Genomic DNA, 15,545 nt, shown 5'->3' with positions numbered 1-15,545 from the left:
TTGCTGTGTGAGCTTGGGTAACACACATCGGTCTCTGTGCCTCAGTTTCACCATCTGTAAAATGGGAATGATGCTACCACTTTGTGAAGAACCTGAAGAGCTAGAAGTTCTTTTATTCATAATAATATCCTACAAACAGTCTAGAACCATATTAATACATAACTGATATGTACCACCAGTGCAAGGAAATACTAATGAAGAGCAAGCAAGTTACCCATCAAGGTTCATTTTTGTAGATATTATCCATGATTTCTGTTCCAAACTAAAAGAACATTAAACATGAATGGTCTGTCAGAGGCCTTATATTTAAGAGCAGAGATGTAATAGGGGATTATTGGTGACACGTTATTTTACAGGGCATCAGTACCCATCTGTAACAAATTACCATAGAATTACAGAGTTATTACATGGTTATTTGTGCTTTGCCAAATAATGTTACTTAATCATCATTAGATTTATGGGGTGTTGATCAGATTTGGCCATTTACCTTCAATCTTAGTTCAAAATGCCATAAACATGATGTTAGCTGAACTCTGGGTCAGACTCCCAAGTCCAGTTATCAAGTTATTAAACATATTTCTTTCCTTTCATAAAAATAGCATGCTGTTGTGAGGCGTGACGGGTACGCACTGATGAGCCAAATCTTGAAATCCTCTTGTTCTTGGGATGAAGAGATTAGTTGAGAATTAGGCCTTAGAATATTGACAAATATTTTCAATATGGTTACAGAATTTTATACTCCCCAAGATTAGTAATAGATTTTTGAGGCTTGGAAGTAAATATTTTTCCCAACCTCTTTGATGTTTTCTATTCAGAAAATATTGCTCTCCCCCATCCCACTTTGCATTTTAAATGGAGATAAATTATTTAGGCTAACTTCATTTAACACCTAATACTTTAAAGCTAACATGTTTGAAAAGCATCGATCTAGTGTTTGCTTATGAACTGCTGGTGCAGACAGAGCCAACGGAGGAGGCACCAAACATTGGGTTTAGATGGCTGTAAAAATAGTGGGTTTTAATATTTGCTCCTTGATGGAGTGAGAGATTTAAAAGGTCAGCTAGAAATGTAGAATGGAGCAGTGCCCTTATCATTTTAGAACCATTTTTAAGGTCAATAGTAGACCTCAAACCTTGGCAGCAGGGCCAGTTTAGAGAATTTTGGGCACCTATGCACCATGGCAATTGTATCCCCACCACCACCTTCCTTGTCTCTGGGAGATGGGAGGAGTTTGGAACCTGCTCCTGGGGGTGGGGGAGGCCCAAGGGTGTTTGCTGTAGAGTGAGCAAGCCCGTCCTGCATTCATTCTGCATCAGTGTCTGTCCTGCAGGACTGGGCTTGTTCTCTGTGAGGCCTGGATGGCTTTCACCACAGTGTGCAGGTGGGTACTTCCCAGGGCCGGCTCCAGCGTTTTTTGCTGGCCTAAGAGGCAAGGTAAAAAAAACCCCATGATTGGGGACCACTCAACTGCCAGCGCTTCATTTTTCGGTGGCTGATCCTTCCTTCCGAGAGGAACTGAGGGACCCGCCGCCGAAGACCCAGACGTGCCGCCCCCTTCCATGGGCCACCCTGAGAACCTGCTTCCTTCGCTGGTGCCTGGATCCAGCCCTGGTTCTCCCCCTGCAATGCACTGACCTCTTCTTGCCCCTGGGCCGGGTTGTGTATGTTCTGGGGAAGGTTCCCCTGGTGGTCGGAGGGCCCCCATCTGTGCAAGTGCATATTGGTCAATCCAGGCTGCTTGGCAGTGTAAAATTGCTGGCTACTACTGGTGTCTCCCTGCCAGCAACAGGGGCTCTCTAGCCTTTCATTTCCCACTCCCAAGCTACCCTGCCTGATCCCAGGCTGCTGGCTTTGGCTTACTGCTCCTACTCCTACTCCCCACAGCTTCTGGCTCCCTCCTGAGCCTGGAGCCACCAATATTGGGTTTGACTTTCTCCTTCCTGTCCTGGTGGTTCATGAACCCCTCAGGATGTGAACTGGATGGTAACAGTGCCCTGAAATGAGCCAGAAGGTTTATTGGAATATGTAAAATTATTTAATTTCCCTTCACTGAGAGCTTAAAGAAAACATAAGGATTTTAATATAGTCTCAGAATTGAATTACTGTGTGCTTTGGCACTTTATTAGTACATCCTGACAGCAACAATACAAAACAAAACATTTTTTAAATCACTAAAATTGTAAGAACCTGATTCTCTATTGGCCATGACCTTACTCAGCAACGTGTCTCAAATGCCGTAACGTTGCCTCGATAATATTTTACATTCATCATGCACTCAGTTTGCTCTTTTGTCACTGACTGCACAGTGTACCAGGCAGCGGATGTTCAAGTTCTCAACTGATGGCCAGCAGGCTCCACCACCATCCCATATCTGATGTGACCCCTGAATACAACCTGGCAGATAAAAAAGCTCCCATTCTTTACTCAGAAAAGGGCTGAGAAAAAGTAAGGAAGAACTTCCTTTCTTCTCCCTCCAGAAAAGCAACAAGAGTTTAGTGGTTTCAACCTAGGACTCTTGGGTTCTATTCCAATTTGTCACTGATTCCCTGTGTGACCTTGAACAAACTACTTAACTCCTTTGTGCCACATGCACCTCCATTTGTAAAATGTGTATAATAACCATGCCTGCCTTTCTCTCTCAAGTGTTGTGAGAGATAATAGGTTAATGTTTGTGGAAGATACTCTGAGCTCCTCAACTGAAAAGTGTTACACAGGTACAGATACTATATCCTTTACTTTGTAGTGTCCCAGATGAGAATAATTGATGGAGGAAGAGGTTGCTATTCAGCACCGGAAGATGCTCATACTCAAGGGTCTTTTTTTGTGTGAGTGATACTCAGATGTTCTAAATAAAAGATATTCAAGTCCAACTGTTCCTGCTTCCCATCTCCAAGTCTACCAGCTACCACCACTGTTGTCATTTCCCATAGCAGTACTGGCACTATTCACAATCCTCTTCTCCCCATCCTGTCACAAGAGTGATCAGGAGGAGCTAGAAGAGCATTTTTCAGATCCTCCCTCTCCCTGGCAGTCTTCTGCTGCCTCTTAAACTAGAAGTGTGTGATTAAAATAGCTATGAGGGAAGAGGAAAGCCTTGAAGGAGGGAGATATGATGATAGTGCCAGTGAATGCTTTCATCACAGTCTCTTAATCATCAGAACAGTCACTCTGTAGAGGAATAGTCCATCAGTAGCTATGAGATTTCATTAACATGCCTACTTGAACTGTAGTATAAATCAGGCAACAGCTATTTTTTAAAATTATTAATATTAGCATTCAATACCTGAACTCAGTTTATTTTTTTAATCAACCAGTTTCTCTTTCTCTACCACCAAATTCTTCCTCAGTGGAAATCAAAAAGCTGTACTGACATACACTTGAAAACAGTTTCGTTTCCTGGCTGAATCAAGGGTTGGGTTATACAAATTTATGACAGCACAATTCCATCATCACTCGTAACTCAAGAATTTTTGCTCATTGTTTCAGATTCTGAGTTATAATTACATTTTAGCCTAAAAAAACCCCCAGCCTCTGGAATGAAACACTGGGAATAAAAGCACATTGCATTTGTATAGGTGGTACAAGACGAACAGTGATTTCAGCCACACTAAATTGCAGTACTACCAAAAATTTCTTGAAATGTATAGTTGTCAAGAATACAAAGAAAAAGGACAACAAGTGGAATGTTATGTTTAAAGGACTACTTTAAGTTCTTCTTAGAAGAAGAATGCTAATGGACCAAAAAAATGTGGAGACCTAAAATGGGCTGCTGAAAATAGTCTTACACAGGACCGCCTGGGGGGGGCAAGTGGGGCAATTTGCCCCAGATCCCGGGCCCCGCAGGGGCCCCCACAAGATTTTTTGGGGCCCCTGGAGCGGGGTCCTTCACTCACTCTAGGGGCCTAGGAAAACTCTCCTGGGGCCCAGGCCTCCAGAGTTTCTTCTGCTCTGGGTCTTCGGCAGCAATTTGGCGGTGGGGAGTCCTTCTGCTCTGGGACCTGCCACCAAAGTGCCCCAAAGACCTGCGGTGGGGGGGTCCATCCGCCCTGGGACCTGCCACCGAAGTGCTGGGTCTTCGGCGGCAATTCGGCAGTGGGGAGTCCCTGCCAACGAAGACTCCAGGCCCCTTGAATCCTCTGGGTGGCTCTGGTCTTACAGGACTGGATACTTCAATTTCCATTTATTTATAAGAAGAGGTGTTCAGTGTCTTGCAGGATTTGGCCCTGATGCAGGTGACAAAAGCCTATAGAGTGCCAGAGGTAGAGTATTCCTGAAGAATCCATGAAGTCTTTAGGCATTGTCACACCAGCACTCAGTGGACACTAGACTTAAAACTTTTGAGAAATAATCTCTCCATGTCCTCTACATCTCATTTAAGTGATCTCTAGGGAACCCAAATTTACATTACAATAGAAATTCCTTATAACAAACAGGTTAAATTAAGTCTCCTTTTCTAAGAGAGCAAATTCTGTCAGGGACCAACTCAAACTTGAATATTTAAGCAGTTTAAAAGAAAATTTAAACAAAAACTAGAAATAACAATGTTTGAACTCTTCAGGCAAATTGAAATTAAGTCATAAAATAACAATGAGAACTGCTCAGGAAAAGCGAGAGAGAAGTCATGCATGGAGAAGAGGACACTTGCCAAGGTAAAACACCCTTTCCATTATTGTGCAAGTTCTGAATTCTGCTGACTTCATCCTGGAGGCTTTTGTTTCTCAATAATGTTTTACTGCTTTATTTCCAACAATGACAAATATTGTAAATCTATGAGGAAAACCTGGGATGACTTGGCTTTAAAAAAGTCCAAAAAAGTCACTGGAATGAACAGGCATGATTTTGATTTAAATTTTATCTGTGAGAAAATCAAAATTCCTTCTTTACATTTTGAGTCACAAATATTGTCTCATGCCAATGAGATTCTTATTCTCTTCCCATACAAGTCTAACATCTGTGTAATTCCATTGATCTCAATGGAGTTACTCCTCATTTATGTCAGTGCAAGAGGAGAATAGGACCTTTAGAGCTGAAAAATGTGCATTAACCCCTAACTAAAGGACGGATTCAGGCTTAAAGAGGCAGAAGTCAGCTAAAATGCAGGCAATGGCTTCTAGGGGTAGCATATGGCAGACAAATCTCAGCCCTTTATTTAAGAAATAGGGATGAAGTAGTAAGAGAAATGTATCTTTCAATGAGGAATGAGGCTGGATTCAAGATGACACGTTTATTTAACAGTAAGAAATTTCTGTTCGATAATGTGGCTCAAGGGATTCTGTGGGGATGCCTAATATCTCTGTGATTGTTAGAACAGATAATATTGAACAAGTATAGTGTTGGGTTGGAAGAGCATAGTGATCTATGACAATTTTTAGTAATTTTTTCATTAGCTGGATTGTAGCATGCCCCAAGATTCTACACAGTGTTTCCGAAGATTGGGGGGGCACTTTTTAAAGAATCTCTTCCTGTAATAAATAAGCAATCTGACTCCCAGACTCCACAAACATACTCTCTGCTCATGAGGTAAAGAAGTAGAGGTTCTAGTCTGTATTGAACATAATTCTTTATGGGCGCAACCTGTGTACCGGTAAGACAGCGTTACATGAATTTTCACACATGATAATGATGCTTAACTAAATTTCTCTTTATAAAGCCTTCTATTCCTGAGACATTGTGTTTCATAGTTTATAAAGAAATCTTGATTTAGATGAGTAGCATATTTCAAGAAATAAATTCAGGAAAAGACTGCAGAATTGCACTGTGTGACTTCCAAGAGATACTGGGCTTAAGTCTGATCTCAGTTACATCATTATAGATAAGGAGTTACTCCATTCAGATCAAGGGATTAAGATTGGTGTAAGATCTGAATCAGGCCTTTGTATATGACAATGTTGGTTCTTGAGTTTCTTTGAAGGTATAAACATGTGAAAAACTGAAGGGAAAACAACATTTAATACCTCCCTGCTGCCCCCCAATTTTTCATGATAAAACAGCTCCATTTTAGTCAGAATAAATCAGGTTTTTTGAACTCAAACCAGAAAGGGTCTTATAGTTGACTCATGTATCCCCAGGTACAAGAGGTGGAATAGCAAATCTGATTGTGTGTGAAGAAAACATTTTTACTGTTTTTTTTAAATTTACTAACGAAGTTTAGAAATTAGATATGCTTAAATATCCTTGAGACAATTCCTGCACTACCTTATTTGTGTCCATCACTGTAGATATGAGAGCTATTACAGTGACTGGGGTAGTGCACACATTACTTCTTTTCACTTTTTCTTGTATATATGGCATATACACTGTTTTGCTGTTTGAAATATGTACTATAGCTAGCCTTATATGGGCAAGGCCACATGACCTACAATGACAAGGTTGACCTATTTGTTTACTTGTGATCTGATGTAACACACATTTAAAATATATAATTACTGGTTAAAGAATCTTCAGCAACAAATATATTCATTGTCTCTTTCTTCCAGTTATTACTGCCGACTAGGTTATATTATCCATCAAGGGTGCTTTCATTAAAACTGATTAGCTGCTGAAAAGAATCAAGTATAAGGGGACACCAAGAATTTTGAGCCTATAAATAGCTTCTGTTTCACATAAGTTTGGATAATTTCATCTACAGATGTTTATTTCCATTTCAGAGACAGAACCTAATCATTATACAAGAGCCAAGAAAAGCAGAAATAAAGAAGAAAAATAACATTTTACAGCTAATAAATTTATTATTTGTAGAGCTTTGATTGTGGATATATCCATTTATTTTTCCAATACATCTGCAGTAAATTTGTCAGTTCCAAATATCAACTTTAACAACTATAACTAAGACTTTCTTTCCAGTCCCCAAAGTATCACTTTGTGTGAAAAGGCAGAGTGGGCAATACTTGATTTCACCTCTTCCTTTTCTTGCTTACATGGTCAATGAAAACTATATTAAGCATAAGGCAAACAGTGTATGCTTTTCATATCCAAGAGCATCAAGAGGAGGAAACCTTCAAAAAAATTGCAGGCTTTCTATTAGTTAACTAAGGTGACTGTCCTGTTGATATTGCACAGGATTTCCAGTGTGCCAGAACCTCTAGGTATCTCCCATGGACCCCAACCAGTTCCTGAATTACAGGGTCTACACAAAAACAGCTCTATGCAGTGCTTAAGCTTTTGCAAAACTCAGCAGTCTAGACGTAGTGCTTCTCGATCAGTAGATCAGTAGTCAGCAGTCACATGATGAGAATTAGAATTAAAGAACCCCAGACAGACACAGTGGATGTGCTTGCAGTCTCCATGATTGAACTGCTGTGGGTCCCAAAGCATCTCTAGCCAAATCTATTCTCTCCTAGAGCTAAATCCTCAGCTTGTCTAAATCAGCCTACCTTCATTACATCAAATAAGGATTTGCTCTTAGCCTACAGAAGTAGATCTAACGCCAGCTTAATCAACAAGGGCCGTTCAAATCTTAAATACTAGAGACAATCAAAGGGAAAGCCTTGTCCTGTTGTCACTGGTACTGATCACAATTTTAGCAGGGGCTTTTTGGACAGACAATTTAAGTGTGATGTCTAAACTGTGATGTCCTCTCAGTTTTGGATTCAGTTCATTAGACAGAAGTTTACATTTTCTTAGCACCTTTCGCAGCCCAGGTCATCTCAAAGATCTTCACAGGAGTATGCAATGTGTGAGCCTCGAATGTCAGTTTAGAATGCAGAACTAAGCACTGATGTCTTTTGATGAGATTTTGAATACACAAAAATGAATTTCTAACAGACTTTGACAGAGAATTCCAAGGGCCCTTTTCCCCCACTCCGAACATACTATAGATTGGATATTGAAAGAATTTTAAGAACAATGGCTCAGGACATCAAGTGTCATTATCCAAAATGGCCTAATGTAATAGCTTTATAATTATTATTTGTATTCTGGCATGGATCAGTGTTCATGTCGCACTCCCCATCAGCACCTGACCCAAGCCTGGGAAGCTAATGATTCAACCAGCAGACCAAATTCAGAGATGAATCCTGGTCATGTGCCACATGAGGCATGTTGTACATACTCTAAGAACATCTATAATACTCTAGACACTGTCCAGACACCCAAGAAAGCATAGTTCCCGCCCAGAGAGCTATGTTTGTCTCAATGACACTTAACAGTACATGTTGCACAGAATTATTATTAAAGCTTCCTTTCAGCATGCACACCTGAACTAGAGTTGATAAAAAAGAGGACTTAGTTTTAATGAAAACTTTATCCTTTTTTTGACAAAATTTGAAATTTCAATGAAAATTTTGGTTAAAAATGAATAAAGGAAACTTTTGAACAACTGGACTTTGGACATCATTAGAGGATGCTACAGAGCAGTTTTGTTTTGTTTACTAAAATTTAACTTTTGGAATAGTTTGTAGTTATTTTATTCATGGTCAAGTGCTTCATATGATGCAACTGGACAGGGTTTGGATTTTAGTTATTTTTCTGTTTAAAATTGTGTAGAACTTCAGCAAAAATCAAATAGATAATATTGCCTAGCTGGAGGGCAAAATGCAGCATATATAAGGACTTGAAAGAGAACTATTCAGCAGCTAATCAGAATCACCAGTTGTGTCCCTTCAATTTCCAACAGATGGTATAAATATGAAACTGTGTCTTGCCGTGCTAGCTACATGTTTGCTCTATGTGGAAAAGCACTAGATCCGCCTCAGGATACTATATATGCAACATACTACCATCCCTGTTGTCTGGTGGTGTACCAATGTCTGGGCACACTGTGTATATTTCTCGTTTGTCAACTTACAAGTCATGCAGCACATAGAACTTTCATCCTTTACTTTTTCTCTGCATATAGTACTCTCCCCAACTCTGTCTCACTACCTTTTTCACTTCTGCTATCCTGTCTTCTTACTAAGACTGTGAGGTCTATGGGCCCAGTCAGATTGGATATCTCTTCTTCTGTTCTCATTCACCAGGCCCAATCTCCTCTCTCCTGTCCCAATATTGCACTTCTTCCTGCCACTAATACTGATCCATGGTACATTTCTATGCAGACACCAACATGACCCAGTTACCTTACATTGTTCCAGCCTTGCCAGTTATAATCTTCCACTCCTATTGATAATTTGATCTTTCAGGGAGCAACACAGACTGACAAAGTTTGAGCTTCTGGGGATGCCAGTTCACTGTGGCATGTAATGATTGACAAAAGACCATATGAAAGGATGACAAGACTGAACAACTAACATTAATTTGGTTTCTGATTTTCAAGCACTGATTCACTTAGAGTGGTCTTAATGCAATTGCCTCAGGTGTTTGCCCTCAGTGAATTCTCCTCATATTCTTCCTTTAATAAAACAGATATATTCCATTGCATTTAATAGTGTATTAGGTTAGTGCTGTAATACACAATGAAGAACTGATTTTTATTTTGTATAAATATGTGACCCAATTTCTATGAACCTTGAGCACAGTCATTTTCCATTAAAGGTTTGTATTTTACTTTAGAATGGTGGCAGAGAGAGTGAAAGGAAGGCTATGTCCTCTAGATTTACTGACATAATAGCAATTCACTTGCTATCCTTCCACTTATAACATTTTTTGGTATGTTGGTACTCCAAAGGTACAGTATTTTGCCGATCATGTTTAATGTAGCATTTTGACTTTCCATGTAAATTATGGTACTGTCTCTCTGCTATGTCACTTACTGAAATATATATGCTGTGGAACATGGAATCAGCTACTGAGTATGAGTAATGATTTCACTCTATGATGAAAATTAGAGGCTCTAAGATTGATGAGCCAGTAGGCGAGTATTTTAGTACAGATATGGCTGCCACTTCTTCAAAAACTCAGGCACTGTTTGCTTCACATGAAGTAACAGCTTTCTTTTCCTGTTAGTCTAGTTGTAAATAACATGTTCCAGAAATGAGAGAGGGAAATTACAAGTAACAGGACATACGAGAACTGCCAAAGGGGCCAACCAGCACTTCCTGGCATACAATTACAGGAAGGCAATGCTACAGTATCTGTCCAACCTAGATATCCTGATATACAATTGTTCTAAAAGGAATAAAACAAATCCATAGTATAAATGTGTACACAAGCTTTGTGTTAAAAATAAATAGTGTCAGATAGTTTTAATTAGCAAACTATTTTATCAAAATGACTTGTTACTTGGTTACAAGTGGTAATTAAATCTTCTTCATACTCAAACATTAAAATAATTATCAGTTACAAAATGACAATTAAATTGATGTGTATTTATGATGTGCTTCCTGTCCCATCATTACTGATTACTAAACTACTCTGACTCTAGATTAATTGAAGGCAATCATGTTGTGGTTATGACAGCCCAATCTATTTCCCAATAGTGAATTGCAATATTACAAACTCTTGCCTGGGACATCAGTGAATGAGTCCAGCAAAAGAAACAGACAGATTATAAGAGAAAAGGCACACCATGCACTTGGTACACTGTATATTATAGGGACACAAATAGCAGTAATGAGAATGGAAATTGTGATATGGTAGGACCGTAATTTTAAGATCCAAATATTCTGCTGGTGTAAACTGACCAAGCTCAATTGAAGTAAATGGAGCTGACTCAATTACAGCAGCAGATTTTGGCTGATGCTGTTTTGAATCCTCAGTGAAAATCTTATAGCAATGAGTTCCATGAATTAATTAGGCATTGTGTAAAAACATATTTCCTTCTAAATATGTTACTTTGTTCATGTATTATGAGAGAGTAAATAACGACCTGGTTTACTTTCTCTATACGGCAGACATTGTAGTATAGATACTCAGCTGTGACAAACTTGGAAGTGCTCCACTGTGCACTCCCCAGTCCCCAAGACTGCTAGAGTCCTGATTCAGTCCCTAGCACTACTGAGAGTAATCTCATGATTCTCCAGGATGTCAACATGTAACTGCACCCAAACGGCCATTACAGTGGTTGGGGATCACATTCATTCAGTATGCTCTGTGGCATCTTACAGCAGAATTGCAGCCTTCATCAGTAAATCTCCAAGTGCTTCACAAAGTTTGACGAGTATCATTATCATCATTTCATAAGCTTTGACAGTGAGGATCAGAGAGGTAAGTGACTTCATCAATATATCTCAACAAGACAGTGGCAGAACTGGGAATAGATCCCAAAGCTACTGAGTCCCAGTCATTGGGATTTTCTGCTAAACCATGCTGTAATGTAACTTTAATTAGGAGTCCAATTATTGTAATACACATTCACTGTTGCTGCTTAGCTCTCCATTGACCCCAAATAAATAAATAATGTAGCTACTAGAAGAATGTCATCATGGTTGAAAAACAGTGACATATAAGTAGGACAAAATAAATATTATTATGGGCATCCTAAAATCAATATTAAAAACAAGGCTGAAAGGATCAACAATAGAAGTAAAATGAAAAATCAAACAAGCATCTCTTTTAAATTAATGACAATATTTATAAAATAGATTTAAACACAGACCTAATATTTAGCTTTTTTTTAATTTTGGCTCCCAAGAGAATTAAAAAAACAGCTGGAATTGTTGATCTAACAGCGCCATGTCGGCTGGAGCAGACAGTGTAAGAACTGTGTGAGGTTCAATGTCAACAAGCTATAGTCTTGGAAAAAGTGAGTTTACTATTTTATGTTTAAATGTTTTTTTCTGAGATAAGAGTGGAATTAGATGGAATTCTAGAGCAAATATACAGTTTGCTGTTTAAACTCTAATTTGTATATGTGGTTTGAAAAAAGGGAAAACTATATATATTTCATTCCACTCGTTACCACCAGTTGAACTGTATATTACTACATTAACATTAACATGAGGGTCAGATGGCTGTTCATGTTTCTGAAGCTAATAAAATGAGTTCCATGATGTTTACTGTGTCTTTTAGAAGAGATACTTAGGATTCAGGCCAAAAAGGTCAATCAAAACTCAATTCAAATTTAGTCAGCTTGTGAGGTTATGAGTAACCATTGCTCTAATTTAGTTTCAAAACTACAGAAAATCAAGGCACTTATTTTGGTGCCTAAATATGGATTCAGGTGCCTAACTTTTCATACTTAGTACTTAAGGTCATTTCTGCGCTACATGAATGTTTAAGGTACCATATCTCTTTTCATTAGAAAAGGGGTTTGGCCTGGTGTGCTTGACCAGGACACATTTATTTCAGTATGCTGTTATGCAACATAACATATGCCTCTGCCTCATGGGTGGCTACATTTCCAAGGACTGTATGTTTATAGTGTGGTATGTGAAATTCTTGAGGATCATTGTAATAATACAAGTATGATTGTTAATGTTATTGAGTATATTAATAGTAGAAAGATTCTCATTTGAGATAGTTGGAGCAGAACATGAATCCTTGTAGAGAAACTTTCCTGCTCTGGAGACTGGATTCAATTTGGTCAATAATGAAAATTATCTTGGTCTTAATGAATTCCCTAATTGTACCAACTCTGCTGCAAGTAACTCTCATTTTTTTACTTTTACTTATCTCAAGCCTCTACGCTTTGAACTATTTTCTAGATCAGAAATGGATCTAGTGAAATGCTACAAGAAAATCAAAAAAATTCTTGCAGTATCAGACAGGATCAGAAATACCACACATCTCATGAGAAAACCCGTACTCCTCATATTTGCAGCTTAATTTTCAAATCAAAGAAATTTGTGTAAAATTAGATAAATAGACCAGGCAGGGAAGGGTGGGAAAATAAAAGCAGGTCTCTCTAAAGGTGAACTGAAAAGATTAGATCAGTTTAGAGTTAGGCACAGAGCTACGTGCTGATATTCAATGACCTCTTCTTCCATTTCATCCATTCTTTCCCATCATTCTGGTACATCAGAAAGAGAAGAAGTGAGTCCACCATTGACTCTTCTGGAATCATTAACATCTTTGAATGATGCATTCTGGGACAGCTCTAGTGAACCCAGCAGAGCTGAGGGAATATCATGGTGGCTAAAAAGAATTTTAAACTATATGTTAAAATTTAGGTATGTGAAAATCATAGCTGGCTAGTTGGAAGAGATATGAGAATGATAGGAAGTAATTCAGAAGCTAAATATGTACTTTGTATAATTCAAAATTGATCTGAGCTTTGAAATTCACTTTTAAAATAGACAGTTTCCAGGTAGTACCTTTTGACCTATGAATCTGTCAGCAAACAAACCAAATTCTGGCCTCTTGATGCCAAAACTGATGCCAGATTTTCTGTACCAATTATTTTAAACTTCTACTAATGTAAAGATTAAACAGAGATTTTAGGTGGGCAGAGGGGTGGGAAAATGTGGAGTATAGACAAAAGCAAAAGAGACACACAGAACCTTTTTTCAATGGTCACACAGTACTTTAAATATGTATTTTCATGAATTATTTCCTAATTAAAGTTACAAACCATATACTCTTGATAGAGGGTTTTTTTCACCATACTGAAGAGAACACAATGGGGCTAGTAAGGTCACCTGTATAACACTACAAATTACCCCACCTGAAAGGAATCTTGTTCTCTCAAACATTTCCATCTCAGATCTATCATGTTACTTGGTCAACATCTGTAGAGCTCTGATTGAGGAAAGCACAAAATATGTTTAAGTCCATCCAGATTCAGGAAGGCACTAAAGTGCATGCCTAACTTGGATAGGACGTAAGCATGTGCCTATGTGCTTTTCTTAATAAGGACGGGTGTAAATGTATTCTACTCACATAACTTGAAATGCCATACACTGTACTATCTTATGTGGGCATTTTGCTCCCACATTAAAGTAATTCATATTGAGGTCTGATGATCTTTTACCAAAGCACACTCATTTTCTAAGAAATAACAGGAAAGTGCTTCCAAAACCCAGTTTATAGTGATTTTTTTTTCTGTTGTTGCATATCTTTTTACCTTTGGGAACAATTTCCTAGTGATATACAATACTGGATGCTCTTTACCATCAATTTCTTGGCATTCTAATTTCTGATGCATCCGGCTTCACAATAAAGTTGCCTGAGAAATGTGAGCCCTGACACACAGGAGCTGTACATAATTTTATTTAATAGTCCTTGAAGGTATCTTTTATAGCACCAGACCCCCTGCCCCTTTCTGTATCAGGTCAGCTGCTGTAGCAAAAACTTTGGAAAATCTCTGTGATAAATACCTATATCTCAATAGGCCAAAAATAACTACTTCCTCTGGTAACAGCTCCAGCCTCTAAAATAACCCAGAGTTTTGCAACCTTGGTTTTAGCCTGTTTGTTCCTCAGCATAATTTCAAGTATCTGATCATTTTTCAGATGACATGGATGAACAGATTCATATACACTTAGAACTGAACTGACCTGAACTGTCAGGGAAAAATGTTTGAGATTTGAAAACATGTGGATAATTTTATTTATTTGGTAAATATTTGTCCATTTTGCTGCATTAACATTTTATACCTTTCAAAATAAATGAATAAATGCAGAGCCAAACTAGCCAGAAAGCTGTCCCCAGGCAGCTGATGAGGCTTATCCATGCATTTTATTCCCCAAGTTGTGTAAGGCTGATGTAGCCAGCTTTAAACCACTTTCTTCCAGGCCTACCCCACAACCCTGTGGTAGTGGAGAAATTAATGGGGCTCCTTGCAGGCACTGTGGTCTGTATTTATGTACCCCCTCGAAGGACTAGGACTTAATATTAGATAGGATTTCCCAATTTCAATTTCCAGTGGGAGTTTTGCCTGAGTACGGGCTGCAGGATTTTACCTCAATAAAGCATTTATTCTCTGTCAGAAGCTGAGGCCACCAAACTACATTGATCCCTGGCTTTCCTTTTGTTTACCACTTTGTGACTGTTGGGCCAAAAGAAACACTCTGGACAATGTTTTCTATGCTATTTGGTAGCTGGTGTGCCAAATGGACAATGACCTTATTTATCTTAGGTATGATTTGTTGTGCCAACTTTTCCTCTATTTTGAACTGTGCAAAAATCCATATTCCCTGGTTAAATAAGATTTGAACACATCATTTTTAAAATATAAGCTGACATGCTGGCTGTGAGCTGTAATTAAATCAATATTGCTTGTGGACTTCATATTAACTAGCACAATAGGTACAGCCATAGCCTGAGGTATTCCTTCCGGCCTACATTTTTATTTTCTTTTTTTTGCACTTCTGCTTCCGATCTTGTCTTTTAAATAGCAACACACTGAATGTAAAATGATTCCCCCTAGGCTTTCTAGTTGGCCACCTTGCTTTTATTTTTCTGCCTTACAAAATTGTAAAACTTAGAGATAGAAAAGCCCTGTTACTGTAAATGTCAGCCCACCTCCTTGCCAGAAGATGGGCTGACTGTCTTCCTGACCGTTCTATCTTGCCTACCTATTACTAAACTCTAATGAAGGCGGCTCCATCATTTCCTTTGGAAGATTATCATGGTCCATAATGTGCTTGATCTTATCACTGGATTATTTCCCCATGGTATCAAGTTGAAATTTCTTCTTGCTCTGTATCATCTCATTATTTATGGAAAGAAAGGATGGTCCAGTGGTTAGGTTGCTAGTGTGGGAGCCCTGGATTCAAGTCCCTGGCTCC

This window comes from Gopherus flavomarginatus, chromosome 3 (genome assembly GCF_025201925.1).
Source record: "Gopherus flavomarginatus isolate rGopFla2 chromosome 3, rGopFla2.mat.asm, whole genome shotgun sequence".
NCBI classification, from domain to species: Eukaryota; Metazoa; Chordata; order Testudines; family Testudinidae; genus Gopherus; species Gopherus flavomarginatus.
This window is presented reverse-complemented; position numbering follows the sequence as displayed.